This window comes from Cyanistes caeruleus, chromosome 4 (assembly GCF_971803275.1).
Source record: "Cyanistes caeruleus chromosome 4, bCyaCae1.hap1.1, whole genome shotgun sequence".
Lineage (NCBI taxonomy): Eukaryota > Metazoa > Chordata > Aves > Passeriformes > Paridae > Cyanistes > Cyanistes caeruleus.
Window position 1 is genome coordinate 40,043,831 of NC_141704.1, and position 27,914 is coordinate 40,071,744.

Here is a 27,914-nt window from a genome sequence, read left to right on the forward strand (position 1 = left end):
AAATACTGCCTTAAATCTTTCTTCCTCAAGCAATCCCATGAGATTGCCACTTGGTGGGGACAGAAGTGTGATGAGGTAGATCTCAGCTAATTTTACTGAAGGGTTCTTTGAGTTTTTGAATTCCTAGCCCAAATATATGCTCATCCTAAAAAAAGGAATGAAAAAAAAAGGAAAATCCTTTAGGACTATAGGCACTGATTTTATCCTTTCATAACATGTCTAAAAGAAACATTCTTACAGACTCCTGTTTTTCTGTCAGGGTCTCTAAATCCACATTTGTTCCAAAAGCACCCTAGTCTGAAGTGCTTTGCAGAAGACTCTGGAGCCTCATGAGGTGGCTCTTTGAACACACAGAACCTTGTTGCGCTGTAGATAGATGAATGAAGAGACCCAGGTTTTCCCTTTTTTGACCAAAGCTGACCAAAAGACAGCTAGGTTTTTCAGGTGTAAAATGACAGCCAGAGATCAGCAAGCTTAGTGCATGGGATTTGTTTACTCTGCTGTGCTCCAGTTCTCAAAATAAATAAGTAATCCCCCTCACAAAAATTGAGTCACGTTTTGTTTTTATCACAATAGTCCCAGCTGTTTCAAATAGCTGGCTCTAATAATCTGTGGTTTAGAACTGATTAGCATCTTATATCCCCTCATTTTTAAAATGGAATTTTAATCAGATTGCAATTCCTTGAAACCTCCACGTCAGTGAGTACTTCCCTAACCATTAATCAATTGAATTTTGCCCTCAATTAAGCTGCTTAAATCCCCTTCATATTACTGATTGATAACTTTCATTGCCTCCAGCACGTCACTGACACACTGTTGGGGTTTTTTTTTAACATCAGGGCCATGACACTATTATAAAACTGAGAAAAAGAACAGACATTTGCATTGCTGCTGTTGTGGCTTTTCAGCTTTCTCATTTTAAATCCCTGTTTTCTTCAGGGATTTGAAAGTGGGTCATAAATTCATTCCAAAGAGAAATCACTTTCATTGGTCTAATCATGCAAGTACTCAATGTCTCTTCTGGGAGGCCAGTTCTTAGTGTGGAAGTAGCTTAGCTCCTTCTGCTCAACCTCCCTGCATTATTTTTTTACTGCCTCTATGCGCTTTTTTTTGTCATTTTTGTTTGGCTGGTTGCTTCTTATGCTACTGTGCTGAAGCATAAAAAAATTTTTCATAGGGAAGTTGGTAAGTTGTGACTCTACAATAGAGAAGGATAGTAACTGAAGGAAAATGAAGCTCTTTGGCTTGAGCTGAAATGATTGCTATAATACATTGCAAACTAGTTTACTGGAAGTGAGAAGAAGCTAATACCTCAGATAATCAATTGTTTGAATGATTTTTCAGGACAACAACATGCAACCTAAGGGAACAGTTCTGCAATCCTTATTCAAACTAAGGAGATTTAAGTCTCTGGGACTGGGTCATGTGTCAACTGGCAATAAATAAAGAAACAGAAAACATGCTTCTCAGAACAGGTTTTTTGAGTTAACTAAGAATTCATGTTGGAGACAATTACTCACTCATGTCCTTTCTTAGGTGCCACTTCTTATATATTTTCTTTCCCTGAAGCAAAATGGGAGCTTTGCATGTTAATTTCCAGCAGCACGTCTTGTGTTTCAGTTTTAACCTGGTAGTATATTCCAGATTTGATACAGCCATGAGTTTAAGTAATTATCTGGGAGGCAGAGTCAGGTACAGTAACACAGTCTGGAATTTAGCCAACAGAATACACCAGACAAAGTAAATCCTCAGAGCCACAAGGTAGCACAGAAATCACCTTGAAAGAATAAGCTGAGTTCTCATGTCTTGCTACCAATGTGAAACATAAAAAAAGCCCCAAAACCCAGACCGCAAAAATCCAAGCATTTCTTTATGATTACTACTGCTAAACCTAATTAACTCTCTGCATGTGCCAGACATAGCAGACCTGATTAAAGTCTTCTGTTCTGGTGTTAAAAGATAATCCAAGGCCTTTAAGCTTTCATTCAGATGCCTATGATTTTGTAAGAACACCTGCTGTACATCATATGCTAAACAGAATTTCTGAATTAAAATGGAAGGAAGTGGCGGAAGTGGCGGAAGTGGCGGAAGTGGCGGAAGTGGCGGAAGTGGCGGAAGTGGCGGGAGGGAGGGAGGGAGGGAGGGAGGGAGGGAGGGAGGGAGGGAGGGAGCAGCCACTGAAGTGATGTTCCTTACCTTGCTATGTGTCATTCAGGCTGCTGGAAGACTGATGTTTGAGGCTAAAGGTGTATTTTGGCTCCAACTGGGAGCTGTCTATGTTGCTGCAGTGGAAATCTTGCAAGCTGAGAGAAAAAAAAAAGTATGTCATTGTTTTTTTTCCTGAGACATTGCACCAGAGTACCAGAGCACACTCAGAGCAACAGTCATGACCTTGGTGTATCACAGTCCATGATTTTGACAGAAGAATCAGTAGCACAAGATGTTGTGTAGTAGGAAGTGATTCTATGCTGAGTTAATCAAAATCTGTAATATGACACATAAGATGGGTTTGATTATAGTTCATGTCTCAAAGACTTTATTGTTGGCAAGAAGAAGGGCAACAATTAAAGCAAGTTGCTTGCTTTTATTTTGAGGTAGTTCTATAATTTATGGTAAGTTCCCAGCTTACTTATTAGAGAAAGACATGTAGTACTTTTTGGTATTGTCTTGTTTGCTAGAACTCATCGAGTCCCCAGTGTTTGTCTATAAAGACTTACCTGTTGCAATCCTTTAATTCTTTAATAAGTGGCATGTGCCCTCGTTTGTTTCAGGGAAGTATTTTCTTCTGACACTAAAGTCTGCTGTGAACTCTGAGTGAGGAAGTGGAGAATCAGGGGTCCCATTTATAGCTTTCTAAGTCTACAGAAATAATCCCAGGGGAATTTTGAATGATATCTTTAACTACCTAACGCTTCTCCTGGAAAGCAATCTCCTGTCAAAGCCAGCTGTTCAATGGGACAGCTAGTTACCTGGTGCTTTGTAATACTTTTTAAAGATGCAACAAAACAACTGAGTCTATTTGGTATTGCCAAGAGTATTTTTTTAGATATTAATTTGAGTTCTGACTTGGAACTTTGCTGGGCCTATTCAGATGGCTATTTTTTCATAACAGAAAATACTTACAGATATGTGTGGGAGGTCCTTCAGAAGTGCAACACGATTTTTCTTCAGACACCATTAATATCTCAGGTTGACACTGCATTAGAAAAATACAGAAACTGTTTTTCCTTGACATTTGGGTTACGCTGAAATGAATTTCAATGGCAACAAGAAATATTGGTGCAATCTGCACCCATTTGTAAAGGGAAATCCTGCTGTACTAAATCTTGACGGTAACTCTGTAATCTTAAACTGAGAGAAGACATCAAAGGACTGAGTTTTATTCTTGCTCCTACATCAGGCAATCAGTAATGCGCAAGTATTTGCATATGTGAAAAACTGGCACAGTTGATATAGTGATAACAAGACAAGGTTATAGAATTTTCACTGTTGCCACCACCCAAAGTTCACTAAAATTAAAAAAAAAGTATCTTTTTCAGTTTTTTTTTACTTGCTTGATAGATTTTGATGTTTTGTCATTTACATTTTCAGATTTTTCTTGCAGCAGCTGTGAAAGATATCAATATAAGAAGAGAAGTCTATGATTTACAACTATAAACTTTGTATAGCTGTTAGTCAAAGCAGGTCTTCATTTCCCTTCTGGAAACATAATTGTTACAACTGAATTCTTTCTTCAGAGATGGAAAAAAACTGCAGAAAGATTTGTGGGATAACCTTTCTCTTAATCACTACTTTTACTTAGGTCTTTACCATTCTCTCTGTCCACTGCTTGCTCTGTGCATATTTGCCTTTATTTCTGCCCTTCTTTTTCTGTTTGTCATTCTTGGTCCTTACTATTTTCTGAGTATTTGCCTTTCTCATGCATGCTTTTTATGTACCTTTACTTTTCTTAAATCTTTCCGTGTACTTGTATTCTCTGACAGTGCAGGGTTATGTTCGGCAATCAGTAAATCAGGGATTGAGTGACGGATCACACTGAATTAATGCTGCATCTCCAGTATCCTCCCATCACCTTTCTCAGCCTGCTTCTTTCTGACACTCCGAGGATTTTTTGAACTACTGTGCCAGGGTAAGAAAATAACATAAGCTTGCTCTGAGATAGTTGCTCTCTCTGCTGCGGTCTAATTTGCTCCTTCTCAGCCTTGCATCTTTCATCGCCTTGCCAGAAGCTGTAATATCCTCCCTGCCTTGTCTGCAAATGAGCCCATAGATTTTTGGTGAAGCCCTGTCCTTATACTCCACAGTGAGCCAAAGGGAATGTGCTGGTGGTGACTCTGCTCCAGGATGTTTGTATTGTGCTAATGCCACAGGACTGGTGCAGACTATTACCTTAATATATGGTATGTGGCCACATATTTCTGCTGAGATTCAACATATCAACCTCATTACTACAATTTTTCTTACCACTTTGTGGGGCTCAGAACCTCATGTGGGTACTATTTACAAAGATAAGATTTTTACCCTTGCTGTTATTGATTTTGTATGAGTTCTTCTAGGAATAAAACATGGCCATTTGGCTTATATTAGTAGGAAAGACATGCTGCACTGTCGTGCCTGAGAGGCTGTGGCATAGTAGTAAAATTTGCTGGACAGCCTTGTTGATTTCCATGGAAACATCAGTTCCCATTGATACATTATTGACCAATATTGCCTCTATCACCTCCAGGAAATGGGTGGACAAATAACTGAGCTGTCAGCTTGAATCAGAGAATGAAAATAGACATAACTGCACATCTTCACATCTTGTAAAGGTCAGTGGTGCAGTGTTCCCTCGAAAAGAGTAATTGCTTTTTTTCCCTGTTTATAAAACTTCAAGTCTTAAAAAGGAACAACAAAATATTTATGACTCTGGAAATCTTTTCATAAAATGAGGATTCCATTTAAAGGTTTTCCATGTAAAATTAGAAATATTTTAGGAAGGTAATGGATACATGGTGATGGAATAAAAATTGATGATCAGCGACTGAATGGCCTTAAGTCAGTTTCCTGACTCTTTTCCTAGGGTTTAATAGGCTGCTGAATGCTCTAATCAGTTTGCAGTATCAAGTGCATCTTCATTTCTCTCACTTCCAAACCAATCTTCCTGGCTCCTGGAAATTCTGGACAAATGCTCAGTGTTTGCGTGGGAAATCCAGGCTTCTGCTGCTTGGTCAGGTAGTAAAGGACTGTACAGTCCACACTCATGGTTTCCCTGTACAACACAAAGAATACAAAGGATCCTTTGGACAGGACTAAAGATTTTTTTTATTCTAACCTACAGTCCAGTGAACTGAATTTTATTGGAGAAGCTGGAGGCATTAGCTGAGATCTATCTACATATGGGCTACCAGGAATGAATAGGCAAGCAAGAGAGTGGGAAATGCAATACCCAGCACAGCAGGAAAAAAAGATCAGAAGTGTGAGTGGGGGCTGTCTATTCTACAAGGCAGGAAACAGTGAAACTCCCTAAAATTAGAAAGTCCAGCAAAGAAGATAAATAACTAAGATAGGTTACTGGTAAAATACTTCACTTAGAATAACAAAAAACCTTAAAACATATATTATTTCAAAATCTGTCCACTTTGAATCCTGATAAACTGCATTTTATACTTAGAGTGTGTTAGCAATCAGAAAGGAAGTAGCTTCTGGGAATGGCGCAGTTTTATTTGTATTTACAAGTGCATGCACACAAACGTCCTCACCCATTTATTTCTGTACACACCAGCCCATAACATATGTATATTTATATTACTGTGCTCTCGAGGATGTAATTCTGGAGTGCTTGGCTGAGCACCATGGTCCTGACCTGTCAGCAAAGAAGGTTTAAAGCAGGCCTGGGGTTTGGAGAGTTTCCATCTTCAGGCTGCCTTGCGTGGATGCTATGCACAGGAGACCTGTGGTGAGACTGAAGAGGTAGGCAATTTTAGGGCTGGGGCAATGATTTTTAAAACCATCCACTTTGTCAAACCCAATATTTTAAGACTATTCCTCCAAATGCCTTGTTTCCTCCAAAATGTCAGCAAGGAAATTTTCCCTCTAATGAGGCTGACAGTCGTAGCAAGTCTCACTGCTCACAGAAGGGACTGGGTGATTCAGACAGGCAGTGATGATCAATGAGGAATGCTGCATATAGCATGTCACAAATGGAACAAAAAGGTTAGGGACATCTGAATGAGGGAGTTGAGCTGTCACTATCAGCCTTGCCTCCCGGTTTCATTCTGAAAATTGCAGGGAAGTTGTGCCCTTCCTCTCTCGAGATTTGCATAGGACATTTGCCGCATCAAGGATTCCTTCTGACATTTCTAGTGGAAGCAGCTAGAAGAAAGAGGGAAGTCAGATAGCAGAGCGTCTCCGTGTGCTGTGCTGTTGCCAAGCAGATTATGTGCTGTAATCTGTAAGCACTGAACTGTGTTTGAATTACGAGGAACCTCTCCCTTGCTTTGTTTTAACCCCCTGGGAGAGGCGATATTTCCGGCCTGCTAATGTCACAGCGTGACCTGTTAATAACCTGCGAGAGCCTTCCTCCACTCCGCTGCCTCCAGCTCCCCCAGGACCTGGCAGCTGCCGTCACATGGATCGAATGCCTGCCTCCTATGCACTTCATTGAGAAAAATTCAAGCATGTGGCCTGAGGTTCCCCTGATGACTGTCTGGGATGATGATTTCTACCATCTGTTCTGGCTGCCTGTGGCTCCCGGAAACACCGAGGTGTATGTTGCTTCTGGCCATACGTGGGATTCCTAATGAAACCTCAGCTGCTGCCCAACTGTCTGTGAATATCAGATGGGTTTGAATTATCTTCCGCCAAGAGAGGAGGGAGAAGCACTTTGGTTAACTCTTTAATCTGAACCACTAGACAGCACATGCATAATCACAGGGTACAAAGCCGCTGAATTATTAGCATCTGCATCACGGTGGCAGCTGTAGCATTTGCACGTGTGCTGGGTCTGTCTGATTCAAGATGCCTGGGCTGGTTGTTTCCAGGCTAAATATAAAGCCTCGAGTGAAATTCATCTTACTTTAGCTCACTTGGAAGCCTTGTAATTATACCAGAAACTTACTTGATCCCTTCACTTCTGATTTGTGTTAAAGGCACATTTCAGGCATATAAATTGTGCATCAGTATATGAAAAAGGTTGCTTATCAAATGTTTTAAATGCAGCTGAGGAATTACAGCATTTCCAAAGTTTCTTATTGAGATAGAGGAAGTCAGGGAAAATTGATATTAATTTTGATATATGAAAGGGATTTTTGTGCAGAAAAAACTTGATAATGAATAAATACACGCCACTTCTCTTTCAGGATTTGATATCCTATTTGTTATTTTTCTTGTAATCTATAATTTAGAGACCTTTCCTCAATATTTGCTGAATATCAGATTTTACTGGATGTTGAGGGTCACTATATCACCCAGAAGACCTGACCTGGGGTAATGTTATGATGCTTGTATCATCTATTCTTTTTAAACTGGATGTTAAATTCTGTATCTTTAAGACTCTGAGATCTTTAAGATTCTTCATCTTTAAGGTTCTGAGAGTGAAGGGAGGAAGAAGTAGCCGCAGTTTGTTTTCAGAAGCAGCACTCATTGCCCTGCACACTTCTCCAGCCTGTGCTATCTGCAGCATGGACAGACAGCAGGACAGAGCTCTCCTCTGCTTTCAGTTAGCTTTTAGCAGAGAAGTTCCCTGGACTGTGTGTTTTTTCCTTTTTCTTGGATCTGTTCAAACCTGTTCTGGACTGAAAACCCAGCCAAACCCCAGGAGCTCACACCTGTGGCCCACCAGGGCCTGGGTGCCTTCACTTTCCAGAACCAGAGGGACTGATAAGAACCTGAGCAAAACAAGTTTTCAAACACCCCATGAAAAGGACTTTCCTGGATTTGCCATCTCTTTGAACAGTGGGAGGATTAATTGTTTAATATTATTCATTTTTTACTCTTGTAGATTCTTTACTTATTAAATAAACAGGTTTTTTTACTTTCCTCCAAGGAAATGTTTTCCCAAACCAGTTGGGGGAGGGGCTGCTCAAATTTGCTTGCTGGAGGGATTTCATTCAGAGATTCTCCCCCCAGTTTGTCCAAAGCCAGGACACTTGCCCAATTAATCCTCATTGAAATCTTGAAATCAGAGAACAGTCTAACAAATACTCTGGAAAGCAGATATGATCAGAAAAAGTGTGAATGAAAAAGCCCAGAAAATTTGGGACTGGAGTGACTATGGCCCTAGATGACATGAGGCACAGTGAAAAGGACCTAAACTTTCCAAAATTACTCCAATTTAAATACTAAAAGCAAGGAAGAAATGTAAATAATGAAAGGGGAGAAAAATTTGAAGACATTAGATGCTAAAAAAAGAAAGGAAAATTTCTGAAATCAGTTGAAAACAATAAAAGTGAACGGGATTTCAAGAAATGCAGGGAAATGGACTGAAGCTTGCCTGTGAGAAATGGAAGTGTAACGGATTCTCAAAGCATTACTGAAAGCTCACATAGTCTTGTACATTTGCAAGCAAACTCTGAGATAAGGTTTGCTGACAGCTATGCCATGGAATAGAGAAGATGTTGTTGAGAGAGAGACTGAACTGGAAACAAATTTCAAATGATGGCCTTGCAAACAGATCAGGTATTTTTGAGAATTAGAGCTGTGAAAGATGCACTGTAGCAAGACCACGTGGGGTAAAATTGTTGATAGATGGTGATTGTTGTTAGAAGTATTAGCAGCATTATGTGGTAAAAGCTGAAAAACACTTATAAAGTATTGTAACCAGGAAATAAATTGTCTTCTGATGTGATGGCGTTGAATGTAGCATCTTAAATGTCTCACCCTTTTATGAGACTGATAATGGAATAAAATATTTTAAAGTGCCTCTCAGTTGCCTGGTCTCTATAGATCTGAGTTCTTCCAACAACGTGATTTCAGCTAATTTGTTGAGCGGTTAGAATGCCCTGAAGTACTTTTTGGGGACTGCTGCTGCAAGTGAGAATTACCCTAGGGATTTCAAGTTCTCCTGTGAGGAAGGAGCAGTTGGGACCTCTGTATGTGCCCTGGGTTTGACTCGGATGGAGGCTGATATTATCACCTGCTGCATGACAACAGGTAGGCTTAGGGGAATGAGATTGGGCAGAAGATGTCCAAACAGCCCAGAGATGTTTATAAGACCCTTAAGACTCTGATAAGGTCTAACTCTTGTACCCAACCCAAGCAAGAACTTAAGGACCTCTTAAACCGGGTTCAGAAAAACTTTGCTGACACAGGCCTTGAGTCTGCTTTTACTATATCTGTTTGGGATGCTGTTGGACTCAAGCTCTACAACACAACCACCCATCAAGATTTAACAGCTGCTAAATCACTCCCTGGATGTCATGTGCTTATTGAAATTTTCACTAAGCAATCTAGTTTGGCCGCATTTTCAGTAGTCCCTTCAGCCCTGCAGCTGCAACTCCCGTCTGAGATGCTCCCCTCTTGGAGGGTGATTTACGAGACTATGGAAAAACAAGAACAGTCTCAAACTGTGGGTAATGATCTTTTATGACCAGCAAACCCACCAGAGATGAAAGATGCTAAACACTGAGATTTGTGGCAGCTTTTGCTGCTGGCTGTTCCCCGGGGACTGGGAGGATGAATACCCCTTTGACCCTGGACCTGTAGACCCTAAAAAAGAAAGAGACCTTTACCCCCTGGTGTGGTGCCTGCCAGGAGCCTGGGCTGTGACTGCAGCTGCTGCAGGGGGTGCGGCTCCCCTCCAGCCTGCACAGCATGATGAAGATAGACCACACCCAAACACCAACTGATGCTATGTACTGACCAAAACTCTGTTAAAATGTACCTTCCAATTTCAGTAGCCTGTGATTTGTGATTTTTAACAGGATTGTTACTGGAAAGATTGAAAGGTGTTTGTGTGGATGTGGTGTTTTCCTACATATTGGTAACACAGCAAGACTGCATGATTCACAGGCAGTAATTGGCTAGGTCAGAAATTCAGCATTCTTTTACGCACATTCAAAGCAAACTTTGAACTTTAGCTGCAGTAGTTATTTGAGACTTAGCTATTATTAGTACATGAAACTCCACTGACAACTTTGTCAGTTGCTTCCTTTTTACTTCACAGTTTTAATGAGGTATTTTTATTGTGAATTTTTTGCTACAGCTATTTAGTGACTTAAGTATAATTACTTTTCCTTGCCACATTTAAATTGAAATTAGAATTGATAGCAAAACAGTTTAAGTACACTGATAAACCACAAATACAGTAAACAGTGTCTTTCTTTTTAAAATAATTTGAACCCCTGACTTTGTATGTGTGCAAGTGTCAATAATACACACCCACTAACCTAACCAAGTTGTTTGTGTAAAACTTACAGCACTATTACAGAAATAAATTATTATTGTTTTAGCCTTTAATAGTTATATCTCCTTACTTTTATTAGGCCAAACTCAAATTTTTAAATTGCACAGGCAATTTAAAAAAAAAAGCTGCAACAGTTTAATTCCTCCAGTAAATCTATGCTATTGCTATTTTAGTAGTTATTTACCTGCATGTTGTTTACCTTAATGTTTAACTGTTGTACGACAAATTTTCAGTAACTTTTTTATAATGATAGAGTTTAAATAAGTTAATTTCTGTTAAGATAAATTTCTGTTTAGTTTCAGTAATGTTGACTTTAAGTGGTTTTTTTAGGTATATTTTTTGTTACATTTAAGTGAAGTTCAGTGAAGTTAATTTTAGGTTCTGTTGATATATAATTGTTCAAACTATAAGATACAAGATACAGTTATGTTGTTATAGAAATAAGAACAATTTGTTGTTTTATCTTTCATAGGTAGCATTGAAGAATGAGTAACAATTTCATGTCATGGCTGTTATTAATTGAAGCTGTTTAATGTTTGTTTTTGGTTTTTTTTTGCTTAATTACTACTTAGCTAAGGATAAATGACAAAGCTGGCTGCTTTATAAACCTTCACATATCATTGTATAGCTATCTACAAGACATGTGTTATTTTAAGAAACTTTCCTAACTACTGTTCTTGAGAAGTGTTTAGAATATATTAGGGAGACTCTTCCAGTTGAAGCCTGGAGCCTAGGTAAGTCCTAGCCTTAGCTGGTTGGGGAGTATGCCAACAAACTCAGGTGTTTCCTGCAACAAAACTGTACTCTGGTCATTTGACTTGTGAATTTTGGACCTATAATAGCTGGAACTCCTTTTGGAGTGAACTTGGAAATCTTACCTGGGAATAGTTTTCCAAGCCCTTGCTCTAAAATGAGGCTTGCCAGTTACTGCAGGCTCTGGGTGATAGTACAGTATTTAGGGATTTTATAATGCATTGCTTTAAAACACCATTTTAATGTTTATATACTAGTAATTGTTTGTATTATCTGATTTATTTTTGCTTGGTGTGAGTTTACTGTTTTGCTACATGTTGTTTTAATTGTCATTTTACAAATTGCATTGCTAGATTATTCAGGTGTTTGTTTTATTCACTTTCCAAGTCATAAGCTGTTGCAAGGAAAATTGAGTTTTAGAGAAAAAAACATTTTGAGTGAAGTGCTTTTAGATGCTGTAACAATATTTACTGACAGTTCAGGGAAATACGCAAATCAGTAATAGTGGAGCAAAACCAAACAACTAAAACATAGGAATGAAACATTCAAACAGTAGAAGGTTCTCCTCAAATTGTTGAATTGGCAGTTGTAGTTAAAGCATTTTGGCTTTTTCACAAACCTTTCAATTTAATTACAGACTCTGCTTATGTTGTTAATGTGGTTAGAAGAATAGAAGGATCAGTTTTAAAAGATGTTAGTAATGATAGTCTGTGTCGTTATCTCACATCTTTATAAAATTTTACAGCAGAGAACCAACAAATATTTTGTTTCCCATATTAGGGCACATTCTTCACTTTCAGGATTTTGGCAGAAGGAAATGAAAAAGCAGACAAACTGACGATGGCTGTTTCAAACACCTTGCCTAACATTTTTGAACAAGCAAAACTGAGTTGTGCCTTTTTCCATCAAAATGCATAAACACTTGTGTGAATGTTTCACATCTCTAAAGGTCAAGCAAAAGCCATTATTGGAGCTTGTCCTGATTGTGAGCTTGTACAACCTCCTGTTTCTACAGGAGCTGTCAACCCATGAGGGATGTAAAGCCTGCAACTATGGCAGACAGATATCACCAAATACTTATATTTTGAGAAATTAAAAAATATTCATGTGTCAGTAGATATTTTTTTCAGGTGCAGTTTTTGCCTCTGTCCAAACAGGAGAAACAGCCAATCATGCTTGTCAACATTTTCTACAAGCTTTTGTTTCATTAGGTATGAAATAAAGAACAAGAAATAAAACCAGATTATGGCCCTGCATACACATCTCAAAAACCGGTTACATTTTTAATGAATTGGGGTGTTTGTCACGCTTTCGGAATTCCTTATTTTCCCACAAGCCAAGCAATTATTGAAAGGATGTATCACATTCTAAGGCACATCTTAAACCAACAAAAGGGGGAAACAGCTCAAGCCATGCCTCAGATGAGTAAAGCTTTATATGTTTTAATTTTTTAAATTGCTCATTTGCAGAACCCAATCCACCAATTTTTAGACATTTTTTAACACACAGGCAAAAGTGAAAGAAAATCCTCCAGTTTTAATTAGGAACCCTGAGATAGGACAAATGGAAGGTCCATTTAATTTAATAACCTGGGGCAAAGGTTTGCTTGTGTTTCCACAGTTGCAGGACCAAAATGGATTCCAGCTAACGTGAAGCCATTTTATGCACAAGAGTGCACTGACAATTCCACAAGCAGTGAAATGAGCACTCAGACATGAAGCACAGAGAGAGACTACGGTTCATGCCTGACGTCCCCTGCCCAACCTCCAAAAACTGCAGACCTTGGGTTTTATGTCAATGTTAAAGCTGTAAAAATCATTGATATCATAGAGCTCTTTTGGTAAAAGTGTGGCACCCATCATGTTAAAAAGAATCCCAAGATATCCAGATTTGCAAAATTGAGTGTAAACAGGACAATTTATTGTCTTATAGTTGGTCACTCCCTGAACAAATTTGGGAAAACACAAAAGCCGAAAGTACCAAAAGATTTGCTTGGAAACTGAAATACACGGAAAAGCTGTTTGCTAAGAGCAGTTGAACAAAAACATGGAGTTAGATCAAATGATGTATTGGTGCTTGTTATTTTCCTTGCTTGCTTTCACCTTGCAGAAAAAAACTGAAAGATTTGGCAAATCAAATTAAAATAGACGATGGATCATGGTCAGATGGTTTGTTTAAAGGATGGAACTTTACACCTTAGCTAAAGGAAGTCTGCAAAATATTTATGTGTATTGATTGCTATAGTAGCAATATTAGTGACAGTGCCTTGTGTACCTTACTGCAGCAAATGATGAATAAGACCATCAATGAAGTTTTTACCATTTAAGAAAGAGATGGAAATGTGAGAAATGGATTTACTCTTCAAGAAAGAGAAAGAGAAATGGAATTGTAGAGGATTCTCAAAGCCTGACTGAAAGCTCACATAGTCTTGTACATCTGTATGCAAACTCTGTGATAAGATTTGTTGACTTAGCTACGCCATGGAATGGAGAAGATGTTGTTGAAAGAGAGACTGAACTGGAAACAAGTTTCAAATGATGGCCTTGCAAACAGATCAGGTATTTTTGAGAATTAGAACTGTGAAAGATGCATTGTAGAAAGACCACGTGGGGTAAAATAATAGGTTAGAAGTATTAGCAGCATTGTGTGGCTGAAGCTAATTGGCTGAAAAATATTTATAAGGTATTGTAACCAAGAAACAAGTTGGCTTTTGAAGTGATGGTGTTGAATGTAACATCTTATGTAACATATACTTCTGCCTTCATCTTGAAAGCAGATTTTCTTTTACCGGAGAATGCAAGGCTAGCGGTCTTTACCAAACATGAGCAGGTTAAGAAGGACATGCAAATACAGGAGAGGAAATTTGCCTGTAATGTAAAGCTTCTCTGTCAGCATTTCTCTTTTTGTGTCTGGATAAAGGAAAATTTATCTGTACTACCGGTGTCCAGAAGAAACCCCAAACCAAAACTCCACTAACAGAAAAAAAAATAACCCCAAAACCAAACCCCTTACAAACCTCTTAGTTTTAAAAACACTTAACTTTCAGCACAGAGCTTTTTAAGGGAAATCTGGTGCTTCTTTCTTCTCTCTGCATAGACCTCTGCATCACTGAAGAGAGATTTGACAGATGGAGACAGCTTGTAACAATGTACTTGAAGCTCTGAAAGACTAAAATGAGTAATCAAAACCATTCCAAAAAGGATTTTTTAATGAATCTGTCTAAAAATACATGTCACAGAGAATTTCTTTCACCCTTCTTCCACTCCTCTTTTTTTGTTTGAAGTAAGGTGGGTATTTATACTTTGCTGCATATTATTATATGTGATTTCCCTTTTCTGTTAGTCACATCATGTCTTGGCTTGCAGTCACAAGTGATGTAAGATATTGCAAAATATCACTAATAAATATGTTAAGAGACAGTGAACTAGAAATAAAACATGGAGATCCCAATGTGAATCTCATCATCAAGTTCTTCTGCCATAGTCCACTCTTGCTGAAATTTAGATTATGATGAAACATTTGTAAGAATTATTCTGAAATGGTGAAATATAGTCTGCAGTTTCTAGATCTCAAATGATGACTGTACGGGCCAGAGCATGAGAGCTTCCCTCCTTCTGTCACTTGAAATATTTCCTTTTGGCTTAGAGGGCTATTAGAGGGATTCAAGTGTACATGCCTGTGGGAACACTTGGCCTGAAGGGATTCTTTTTGGATTGCAATTGAGAGGTGACTGTTGCGCTGAATTCCCAGTCATCTGTGCCACAAACCTTAACTGGATTAGAGGAAATGGTGGGGAGAACTTCAGAGATGATGGAGGAAGAAGTGGCTGTCAGAACAATTTTGTTATTAGCACAGCAGAAGAAAGTCTGCCATTTCCAATACACCTCTGCATATTTCCTGCTCCAGGTTAAAAGCATACTGCCTGAAGTATAACACAGGTGCTGAGCACATACCTCTGTGGTTGGGGTATTGATAGCTTGGAATTCTGAAAGAAAAATCTATGGTTTCTCAGCACAGGCATCCTGTTTATGCATCCATTTATGCATTCATGCAAGTAAGCATTTCTGGATGGCTAAAGCTTTAGTATACCTGATCAGGGTTTGTGTGGTTAGTGTCCTTAGTCATTGAGTGTTAGCTACCTATAAATGAAGGAAATTTCAGTGCTGAGGGGCTCTTTTTTTCAAAAGCCCTAGAAGAATCCAGCCTTCCCATATAATTCAGACCATGAAGAGAATCCTAAACTTTCAGAGCCCTCCTAAGAAGTCTTGTTATATAGAGAGAAGGATTAAATTTTCCATGGAGTAAATGAACAGAAGTACCTTCTCTAAAAAAGGGAATATACCAGGCAATGATATTTCCTCTGGAATATTTGCAGGTGCTGTCATTTAAGATGTTCATAAGACTAACTAAAAGTCCAGAAATAAACAAGTAAGATTAATTCTATGCTAAAATAAGGTTTTAATGTGACTCCTCACCTCTAAAGGAATGGTGACATTCCTTTTCCTTGGCAAACTCAGTGCAAAGAATAGAAAGCACTGAGTAAGGGAGTTGTTTGCCAAATAAGTGTCCCATTTTCAGAGTAACCTTTTGACTGCCCTAGGTTTTCCTGTCTGACTGCTGTTCCAAGGAATTGACACAGTACAGGGCAGCCAGCAAGGTTTCTTATGACAGCAAGTTCATACACAGTCAGAAGCTGCTGGGCTTCCTAGAAGGATATTTTAAATAACCTTATAAGATCTTAGGTAAATCATTTGGACTGATCACCAAACAGAGAAAGCCCAAATTCTGTAGGTGTATAAGCAACTTCATGGGGCTTTGTTTTCTGAAGCATACAAGCAGATATCAAAAGGGGCAGTAGATAATGACACAAAACCATTGTTTTGTCACTTCTTTCAGTTAACTCACCTCCTAAATGCTTATACTACACAACATGGATAGTGAAAATATCAGCAAAGGGCAGACTTTCAAATTTTCAGCAAAAATCTGGTTCTGGAGAACTGTTATGATTGCTTTGTAGCCTTGATCCCTGATAGGCAACTGATGCAGAGCAGAGTTCCATCATCTTATTTTAATCTTATTTTAAGAGTTTAGGCCAAATTCTGTTATGCTCCTAAGTTTTAAGACCTCATTTATCTATGATTAGTGGGACTATTGAGGTGAGTGTGTGAGACTATCTTTTTGCTAGTGTGCTATTTTCTTATTTTTCTTTCATGTTTTAATTGTCTTTATCTTCTCATTCTATGTGTTCATGCATAGTGTTTCTTAGTAAAACTGCTGCACTACAAAAAAATACTGTGAAAACAAAGAGGATAATTAACAACGTGATATCAGGTATGACTGTAGGAATGCCCTTATGAAAATGTTTGTGATAGAGACCTTTTTTGCTAGAAGCTAAGAACAGAGAGTATTGTTTTGTATCTTATGTACCTTTTGTGTTTCCAGGAAATAAAAAAAATAAAAATTTATTTTCACAGCTGAGGAGAGAGGAACAACATCCCAAGAAGCTGGATTACTTTCTCCTACCAGGTTCTCCTCAGAGACACTTGCCCATTAAGGGAAAACAAACAGTTTCAATTTCAATGAATGCAGTTCTTATTTATTCTGGGTACAGTTGATAGGGTGACTCATTTCTTTGTTAATGAAAATTTGGTTGTTTGCCTTTAAAAAATACATTCAAGCAAAACAGATTTTACTACTTTGTTCTGCTATTTTAAGGATAGGATTAGAGGACAATGCTAATAGGTAGAATTAAAGAGACATGTTAGTCCTTGCATGAGCATGAAATGAAAGCACACAATTGAAATGCCTGTTCATCTGTGAACTAGAAAGGAAGGTGTACAGTGAGTAATAGCAGGTGTACAGGTCTTCATGTCTTGAACAAGGTGCAATGTGATCTCAATCTCTGCCTTCCTGTGCGCCGTGAATAAAAACACGACAGTGAAAGAAAACGGGGGCCACGTCCTCCCTCAGTGTAAAATGTCACAGCTCTGCTGAAGTAAATGGGACTCTGCTTAATCACCTTAGGTAAGGATTTCATCCTTTCATCTGGAACCTTTCCAGACTGCCACGCAGGTGTCACTCCACCCCACCTGCCTGATCTTCAGCTTTCATTCACTTAGGGAGACAGCAGTAATGCTCTTTCCTGTAACCCGGATCCCGAGGCTATGACCTCAAGGGAGGAAGGCTCTGATTGCACTCCTGCAAACAGTGATGGATGCCCTGGCTCTCAGGCACACCTTTCCCTGAACCACTACTCCATGATCTCACTCCTCAAGGATATGTGTGCAGGAGTATGCACACAGGCGTTTTACCTGAGATTAAACAATGCATTACTTTTTGTTTTATTAACATGGAAAATATGCAGATCTAGGGGGGGAAATAATGTGCTGAAACAAAGTATTTTTAATTCTACTTTCTGTTACCAAAATTTTGTTTGTGTTCTGGACCTTTGTCTCCCGGTTCCTTATCTTTCTGCCAAGTCACAAAGCATTTCTTCGTCTCTGCTGCCTACTGACCTGTTTGTCCCTTTCTCATAACCAAATTGAACACAGTCCTCCAGCTGCTGTAAAAATATGCCACTCTCTCCCCACCCAGATGCCTACTGAGTAATTCTGTGACATTTCTTGATCTATACCTCCTCTGTGTTCTTAAATGAGGCAATTACCTAGGATTTTCTACTTTCACATTAAGCAGTAAAGAAAACCCAATTTTCTTCTAGCTTTATCTAATTGATTGCTCAGTACAGGTTCACCTGAAAAGACGGACATCTGGATTTGGCTACAGATTGCTTTTCTCTGTCTTAGAGAGATATTACTTAGCTTTTGCCAGTAAATGTGTCTATAGTAATGATATTCTAGAATACTGGTTCTTATATGTTAAAAAAATTATTAAAATCTTTATTTTCATGAGTTTTATTTAGTTTTCATCACAGATAGATTGTCTTGCTAAATCCCAAGAGAATTTTTTATTGTTTAATAATTTCAAAGACAATTTTTAAAGGTAGGTAAGTTTATCACAGAATCACATAACCATTGGGGTTGGAAGTGACCCCTGGAGATCATCTAGTCCAATCTTCTTTCCGCCTCAAAGCAGGTTCACCTGGAGCAGGCTACACAGGATCACATCCGGTCAGGATTTAAATATCTCCAGAGAAGGAGAGTCTACAGCCTCTCTGGGCAGACTCTGTCAGTGCTCTCCACAGTAAAAGACCTCTTCTTTTAGTTCAAGTGGAACTTCCTGTGCATCGTTTTCTGCCTGTTGTTGGGAACCCCTGAGAAGAGTCTGGCACCATTCTTTTGACATCTCTTTGGGTGCATTGATAGTATCCCCTCTCACTCTTCTTCTCTCTAGACTAAACAGGCCCAGCTCCCTTGGCCTATCCTCAAAAGAGAGATGCTCCGGTTCCCTCACCATAGCCTTCCACTGGACCCTCTCCAGTAGTTCCTTGTCTTTCTTGTCCTGAGGACTCAGACTGGACACAGCACTCCAGATGTGCCTCACCAGGGCTGAGTAGAGGGGCAGGATCACCTACTGAGACTTGCTGGCACTGCTTTTTGAAATGTATGACAGAATCTCACTGGCTCATGGACAGCTTGTTGTCCATCAGGACCCCCAGGTGCTTTTTCAGAGAGCTGTTTTCCAGCAGGTCAGCCCCCAGCCTGTGCTGGTACATGGGGTTATTTTTCCTCAGGAGAAGGACCCTGCAGCTGCCTTTGTTGAACTCTATTAAGCTCCTTTCCCCTCAACTCTCCAACATGGCCAGATCTCACTGAATAGCAGCACAACCTTCTGGTATATCAGCTGCTGCTCCCAGTATTGTCAGCAAACTTACTCTCTGGCCCTTATCCACTTCATCAATGAATGAGTTAAACAAGACTGAAGCCAGTAGTGACCCCTGGGGAACTCCACTAGGCTACATCCAGCTGCCTGTAGAAGGCCTTATTGGTTTTTTTTAATCTGTCCCAGTGGCCTCTACTAAACACCCACAACAGCATCACCATGTTATCCTGCCCTTTATTTCTTACCCACAAGCTCTCAACATGTTCTTCATCCAGCCCTAAGCCGAGCACCATACATTCCAGCTGCTCTCCCTCACATAAAGAGAAGCCTTACAACCTTGATTTGCTGCCTGTCTTTCCTAAAAAGTACGTAGGCATCCATGACTACATCCCAGTCATCCCATGTCTCTGTGATCCCAGGGAGATCATGGTCCACACACAGATCTCGAATTCTTCCTCTTTATTCCCATGCCATGTGTGTTGCTGTACAGGCAGTTCAGAGGGATATTAAAGCATTCAGGCTTTTCAGAAGGCATCTAAGAGGATCCACAAGGGTCATAGACACCCTTGAGGTGGTCGGTCTTCTGGTTTTGCTTCAACCAAGGAATATTTATCGCCTCTTGATATTTTAATGAAAGTTCTAAAGCAACTCAAATCCAGAGCTTGAATCTACTGACTGTTTTGGAGAACTTATTTCCTAAATACATTTCAGGCTGCAGCAAAATGAAGGAGACAGTTCTTACTATAATTTGTTTGAAAAGAGGGAAATAATGGACATTTTGTTCCTAATTCCATTATAATAAAATAAAGAAGATTAGATAACTGCCAGAGCCAAACCTTTTAAGAAGAAATCCTCTCCCACTAGAGACAATGACATGATTTCCTGTGACTTGAATTTTGCTCATGTATAATTTTACTGTTTCACTGTAGCGTGTGATACAAAGCAGGCCCTTTTTCATGTACAGTGGTTTTCCGGGTCAAGCGGCAAAACATAAGAGATAAGGACAGGTAGCTTCAACACTTGTAAAGCTTGGATATCCATTCTAATTTGAGGTAGGGAAGTAACATCATGTGTCTATGAGAAGAGACAGAGGGAGGGTAAGTGATAGTCTGAAGTGCACACTTAAACCCAGTGCAACTGGAATAATATTTGGCAGTAATGCCCTGCCAAGATGTTGTGACATTTTACCACTTGTAAAGTAAAATAAGTTCTGCATTACAATATATATATTAGGTCCAGAAGGGTTAAATTTTAATGTTCTTGAGTGTCTTTAGAATACTTTCTTCTTCTACACTAGATGAAGAAGGGGAAGAAAGTTTTGCCTTTATCTGATTGCCCAATCCACTCTGCAGAGTGCACAGTAACATTCCAGCCCTGGAGTTTGAAATTACCTACTAATGACACAGGAAGTACCAGACAAGAAAGGTCTGTTCCAGCTGCCCAACAGCACCAGCTAATGTGCTCAGATACATTTTCAGGGGTGAGGAAGCAGATTGTTTGCCCTATTCATGGTGTGCCAGGGTTGCCAGGATGTTGAACAAGGTTGTATTTACACAAGAAGTTCTTTGCTGATATGAGAATACTGGTGTACTCTGTTGGAAAAAGGTTTTCATGCAATTGCAGACTGCAATAGCACAACTGTGGAAAGGCACCCATCACAAGTGGGACAGTGGAAGTAAAAACAATACTTTTTTCTGGCTTAACCCTTTTTGAATTAGAGAGTCCTGATAGTGCAGCTATGTTGGGGCAGAGGTAAAAGGAGATTAAAACTGTGAAATACTCTTTCAATATTACTGTGTGTAGAGTGTATTGTAACATGTATTACAAGTTCCTGAGTAAATACATGTGTGAGAAAAAGAAGTGGAAGGGTGATAGCAATGAGAGAGCAATAAAAGTTGTCCTTCAGGAGTTCTTAGGGATCTGAAATTTGCTTTATATAAATTATTGCCAATTCATATTTTCTATGGAGACAGAATTGTATCATCCCATGGAATAATCTAGGAGGGAAAAACCAGGAAGGAGTGAGTAGCTGATACCTCAAAAATTAACAGAAACACAAGAACAACTGGGTACAAATGGGGCACAAACAAATTTAGTTTGAAAAACATAGAAATATTACTAACCAGTAGAGGACTAGCATCCTGTAGGATGCTGTTCACCAGTGCACTTGATGACACAGGAGGACCCTTCCAGCTAAATTCCCAAAACCACTTTAGGAGATACAATAGAAGAGAGCAGAAATTTAGAAAGTCAGAAATGCTGTTTCCTGGATGTCAAATACAATGGAGTTTCAGCTCCAAAAGATGTCTAGGTGAAAAATTTTACTTCCTACTGTTACTGCTGGCTACAGCTGTTTAAGCTCCTGATGTTGTGTAAGACCAATGCAAGAAATTAGCTTGGCATCACTTGGATAAAGTTACGTTTTAATGGAAAGCCTGTGGCAATTTGCAAAACACCGTAGAGGGAGCAGTACCCAACTGCTCTTTGTCAGCAACACATCCCTTTATGGATCACATCCATTGATGGACTTCTCAGAAGAAAGAAATAAAAGCAGCTGAAAGCTGTTTCTTCCTTGTCCCCACTGCTCAGCTCTCTTTCTTGTACCCCAAGGAACTGTTCTTCCTAAGCTACATGTGAATTTATTACTGATGAAGTGGAAGATATCTACAGGAGTAGGAATGATGCAGCTTTTATCAGGTAATCAGCAGAAAAAATGTTCCTTTCTGCTTGTCATTGCTAGTCCAAAGAGTCAGTTTTCCAGAATTCAAAATTTCTGCCTTCCTAGTATTACTAGGTATAGTGGAAATGGTGAATAAACAGTTTGAGCCGGCCCTGAAAGACTGTTGTCCTTTGGTTTACAGTTAAAGAGCCTTTTAACTGCTACTCTTACACAGAAAATTACACGTGTGCTGTGAATCACGTTAATTACATGACAACTCAAGTGTCACCATAGTACCTTATGCAGTGGAAATGCCACCATCTGGTGGTTGCATCTCTGCTGAAAGACATTCATGGTGGTGTTGGGATTGAGTTGACTCTGCTCAGTGAGGAAACCCTGTTTTAAATTTAGAAATTAAGGCTCCCTGGAAGTAATTTCTTGTGAACAATGTTTCAGTTTACAGGCATACCAGATAGACCCAGCAAGTGGAGTAGGAGACACTAGAATAACTACTGTTTAAATTTTTATTTTATTTTATTTTATTTTATTTTATTTTATTTTATTTTATTTTATTTTATTTTATTTTATTTTATTTTATTTTATTTTATTTTATTTTATTTTATTTTATTTTATTTTATTTATTTTATTTTATTTTATTTTTTTTTTTGCAATGTGATTTTATTACTGAGAAGCTTGTGATGTTAAGGCACTTCTAACATGACCTTTGATGCTTTTTTTGGAAGGGCTTGGTAGGACAGAATCACAAGATGACTTCTATAAGAAACACATATAGAGTCCCTCTGCACACTTCTTGAACATGCAGCCTCTCCCTCTTTCTGCTTAAATGATTCCCATGGTCTTGACACCAGCAGGAGCTTATTGTCTCCCTGCATGACACTCTTTAGAGAATCCTACCTTTCTCTTGTAAGTTTTTTTCTTGTTATCAATTTTACTTTGTTCTCAAGAAGCTTTAGTAATATGCATCCTTCTGAGGTAGCTTAATGAGTTATGATTGTCACCATGTTCTAGGCCAAGTAAAAATGCTCTTGAAACAAAAAAAAATATTTAAAAAAAAAAAAAATCTAAAAAAATCTGTTCCTGCATTCCAGGAGGGCAGCAGAGGAACAGGGATGATCACAATAAAGACACTTTGGACTTACCCTAAGATAGAAGAAAGCACAATAAGACTTTCTGCTTATATTTACAAAGAAATGAGTGATAAACTTTGAGCAAGACACAGGCTTTTATGCCTTTTGACTAAGGTATTTGAGTTTATCTTATTTTTGGAAACCAGATTTGTGATTAGATTTCTGACCTGTTCTGTGCTGTAGTTAAGACCTGAAGTTCACAGCAAAATGAATTCATGCTCTAAAGCAAATCTCTGTTCTGTGTGACACAACAGAACTGCAGAGTCAGATATCCTGTGTAACTTGTGGAAAAATTAAAAAGAGGTTTTGATGCATTTCAGCAACATGTTATGTGGAGCAGTTCACCTATATGACCTGCAGAACATCAACCTTTTTTGTCTTCTTCCAACCACTTTACATTATTTTGAATTACATTTATAAGTCTTGAACACAGGGCCTTCTTCTCCTCACAGACTTTTATGGTGTGCAGTCTGTGGGACATCAATCTCTGCTGGGATCCATTTGCACTATAACTAGGTAAGACAAGTCCTCTTATCTTGCAAAAATTACTTTGACAGCTACAGCAGCCTGTTCTTGGCTCTCCCTCTTTCCTGAGTAATTTTTGGATGTAGGCAGGGGAATGCAGGTAGGAAATACTATAATAAACTATTTTACACAATAAATCCCATGAAGTAAAATAGCTAACATGCATGGATGGTAGGGTCTGTTGCTTCAGGGAGAACTGGAGACACAACAGGGTGCATGCAGGCCATCCTGATCTGTCATATTACACATCCAGCTGGGAAAGGCTGTTGTCCAGGTTTAGAGGAAGCATTGAAAATTTAGCAAATCAAAAGGGAGAGCAATTAATAGATATATTTTTTTTAGAAGTCCCCACGCTGTTACTCAGCCATATGAAGCACAGTTGTTAATGTGTGTCATATTTTTTTTCAACTGGCTACTCAGCTACTTCTTGCACCTCAGATCTCCCTGTTCCTCTGTCTGATGTATGTGTCATAGCCAGTGAGAAAGGCAGGAGCTATGTCTGAAGACACAAGGCTGTCTGAACTGACTGAAACAAAACAAAGAGCTTTGCAATTGATTTTTCATCTGCATTGTTAGAAAACATCAGATTGCTTAAAAGCTCTCACTGGGAATTGCAATCTTCTTCCCCACTGGCTCTTTGTAACTTGTTGATTAAACATCCTAGCCTAGGCTTTTGCAGTGCCTTAAAACAAGGACTGACACGAAGGTATTTTGTCAAAGGATAACCTTCTCCTTCCAGGCATCTTTAACTTCACACTGACAATGATTTCAGCTGCAATGGGTTCTTGGAATCCCTGAGCTTCCTGCTGGTAATATTCATTGCCAATGATGCCAATGGCAAGCCCGCACCCTGCCTGTCCGTCCATGTCTGGTTCCTCCCAACAAAACCAGTGTGCAGTGACACATGCTAACAAGCAAATGGAGAAAAAAGGCCCAGAGAGCAGATATTTTCACTTGTTATGTGTTAGGCCATCTGTCTGCTACCTGGCAGCTAAATGTTTACTGCCTGTTTGAAGACTTAATTGTCTACCACTATTATTAGCTACCAGTGATTGAGTGCCAACAATGTGTTCTCCTGCCCTACAGTAGAAGACACAGCTTTCCCATCTTCAAACAGCTCTCAGGAGAGTAGGTAAGTAATAAACAATCATAAGCTACTTGATTCTGCTTAATTCTTACAGAGATTTACTCCCCTACTTTTCCAATAGATGATTGTCTTGGATTCCCTAAAATAATGCACAAAACCTAAGAATTGATTTATAAAGGTTTTTATAATGTGCCACCCTGTTTTATTTGCTTCTAAGCAGTGTCTGGGATTACTGCATTGGCTAAATGTGCATAAATAGTTTTCAAGCTACACAGATTTCAGGTTGTCTGGTCCCTAATTCTTCTATCTACTCTATCCAATTAATGCTGGTCCTATCAAGATTTTCAGACTCCTCAGAGAAAAAAAAATATTACTCCAGGGCCACAGGGACATACAATGGACAAAGGCAGTCTATGTCCTTTAAACACAGGATATAAACTCCCCTGATTCCTCCCCACATCTGAAGCTTCTGGAAAAAAGATAACCACAATAAAGAATTTCTGAAGTGATTTTTACATGCATGACAGGCTTCATATTGCATTACTTCTAAGTGTCAGATTAGTCTTAATAGAAGTATGTTATTAAATAATTCAATAATCACATGAATTTCAGATTCTGTTTGACTGAAGACTGTATGAAAGAGAATAGATAGTGTAAGCAGCAAGAAAAAGACCTATATAGACTAAATAACTTAGTCACTACTTTGTAAAAGTAAGTTTTGTTCCTAGACTACCTAAGAACCTCAGTAAGCAAAAAGAAAATTAAAAAACTCCTGTGTGTTGGGAACCTTCAATCATCTTCTAGTTGAATCTCTAGGGCTTTATATGTTTATTTCAATTAACTTAATGCCCAAATGAGGTGATAAAAATAGGTAAGCTGCATGTGGCCTAAAGTCCTTTGGAAAAGCAGGACTAATGCCCTTCACACACTCTGGAAAATTACAATCCAGTTTTAATATTCTGAGGCATATTAGGATGGTTGGCCTGAAATGGGTCATTAAACAAAAACTGCTGTCAGATTTGTCCAACAGCTACAGTTTCAATCTTTAGTTTTCCACTGGCCTGAACATCTTTGTCAGACATCCACTTCAGGTACAAGTGTAAGAAATCCAGTTAGGTCTGATTCCTACACCATCTTCTCAGACAGCAATCTGGAAAAAGAAACTTCAGGTGGTGGGCAGTCTGGAGTGCTACTTGTAGGTGACAATGAGAACTAGACTAAAAGAATTGGTCTTCTTCCAAGTATTTAGTGGGAACACTGGGGAACAAGACCTCTCCATCTTTTCCCCATCACTGCGCATGGCCATGGATCAGATTAAATACTCAGTTGAGGAATTTTCTGTGTAGACTGCCTGTTAAAAATTGGGGATTGATGAAATTTGCCAGTCATCTTGATGGAAATTTGAAGAATAGCTTCTAATTTAAAAAATAATTTTTAGGTAGATTCATAAAACAGCTGGGGAAGAGGAGGCTTCAAAGCATCTCAACAGCAGTCATCCAAAACACCTGAGGAAGCTGCTGAACAGATATAGCCAGGCATTTCTGAAAACACTCTTAGCATTAGGCCATTAACAACCCAAGCTGCCCAGCAGCCAGCTCTTGAGGCCTTCTGGGTGGGCAAAACCCATTAGATGGAGGCATGTGATATATTTATTTTTTTCTCTGGATTCCGGGAGTGAGTTAAACTGCTCAACTGGGCAGGTAATGATTGACTCAAGAAAATGTCTATCTCTTTAAGCACCCTTAAATGTGACCAAGACAAGTGTTTCATTCATATCCTCTATGTAATGATTTAAAGAATCCAGGCAAAATGAAACAGCTAAAATGAGAGATGCTTAGAATTACCAGCCATCAAACATAGCTGTTCATGGAGATGTTATGAGGGAGCTGAATGGGAGTTTCTGGCAGAAGATGGGAATGAGTTTGTTTGTATTTCTTTCTGGGCAGTCTACTCAGCAGTTCAAGCATTAAAGAGAAATTGCACCAGCTCTCTGAAGCGTCTGTGAAACTTACTCCATGTCTCTCACTGCCTCAGCCCTAGAGATCCTGCTGATTTTCAGACACTTTTCAGAAGTAAAATTGCATTTTTTTTTCAACTGTTGACATGCAGGCCCTGTCTTGAGTGTGTTGTTCCTCCTCTGTGTGCTGTTCCTTCTCTGTGTGCAATTTTCATGCATGCTTACAAGAGTGGTTTTCACATGGATTTATGAATAAAGCTGGGAGTATGGAGTTGCTGTTCTATTGCCTGTGAGACATAACAACCTGGACTTGTTTTGTCATGTTTTTCCTTCATCCCAAGATGATTATTTCTTATTACTCCTCACCCATCTACAGATTATAAAACTGTCATTCTGATCCAAGGACTAAACCTGTCAATGAATGAATGCTAATGTACCTGGCCAGCAGATGACTCCTGCCTCAGTTATGCATTTCTGGCATGCTTACAGCTCTGCTTACCTCTTGCTCAGGCAGTCAGCCAAACCATTGCCCTGTCAACATTAAAAGATTTCCTGAGACTCAGCAAGCTTCAGGATCCACATGGTGGCAACCTTAGATTCTCTTGTTCTTGCTTTTCCCATATAATTCATACTTCCTGAACCTTAGTAATTTCAGACATCTTGCAAAAAAACTACCAAGGCATTTAAATAGGCCTGCTTTAGAGCTGAAATTATACAAAAAGATTAAATTATGGAAAAGATCAAAGTTATTTTTCTTTAAGATAGCTGAAACCAGAAATTTGAAACTTCTCACTGAATTTCTAAAATACTGGACATAGACACCTTTTTTATTTGTAATAAAACATTAAATACTCTTATTGTGAACATTCTTTATCCCATTATAGAAAAAGAAATTATTCACCTAAGGAGTAATTTTTTTTATTTTTCAATTAACTATTTAATTTGTTTATTAATATTTGAAGATGGCTTTAATTTGCAATTTTAGTTTTCAAAACACCTGGCACTGAACTGGGTCAGCAAAGCCCTACTGGACTGCTCCTGCTATGATTAGTTAGAATCTGAATATCTGCCTATCTCTTTGGTCTTTAAATCTGAAACTAAAAAAAATTGCTACATAATGATTAAAATTAAATTATTTCTCTTACTTTATCCTTATTTATTTGAATTCTTTGCAAATATGAAGATAAACAAGACAATTAATTGGAAAAAAATCTCAAAACCTTGGCTAAGTGAAAAGAAAAGAGCAACACAAAACTAAGCAAAAGTGCCTAGGTAAGGCATGCTAGTACTTAATTTAATTTGCATGCTTTCCAGTTTTATTCACAGGCTTAACTAGACTGTTTCTATCACTTTGGACAGGAAGTTCCCTGAAAGCCTTGTCACTACATGAATGTAGTGCTTGGTAGAAGAATAATTTACTTGTTTTATGAACTAGTGCTAGTGTGAACACAGTTCTCTACCATTATGCCTTTGTCCAAACTAATTTGCTAAGGAGAAAAGTTGTCAGTGTAACAGTGAATAAATGATCCCATTTGTCATTATTTCTTTTGTATTATGTGTGTTGAAAAATGATGAAATTTATTGTGATTACACCACAGAGCAACCAATCTGTATTTCTGCTC

General features: G+C 38.7%; 1 long non-coding RNA gene across 1 annotated transcript in view; it reads right to left on the reverse strand.

The window, feature by feature from the left end:
* Positions 1 to 27,914, reverse strand: part of LOC111937311 (uncharacterized) — a 71,650-nt gene that overhangs the window by 4,986 nt on the left and 38,750 nt on the right. The window contains exons 2-3 of the long non-coding RNA XR_002868559.2: positions 3,124 to 3,196; positions 2,197 to 2,303 (exon numbers count right to left, since the gene is read on the reverse strand). This is a non-coding gene — a long non-coding RNA (uncharacterized LOC111937311). The remainder of the gene's footprint in view (positions 1 to 2,196; positions 2,304 to 3,123; positions 3,197 to 27,914) is intronic.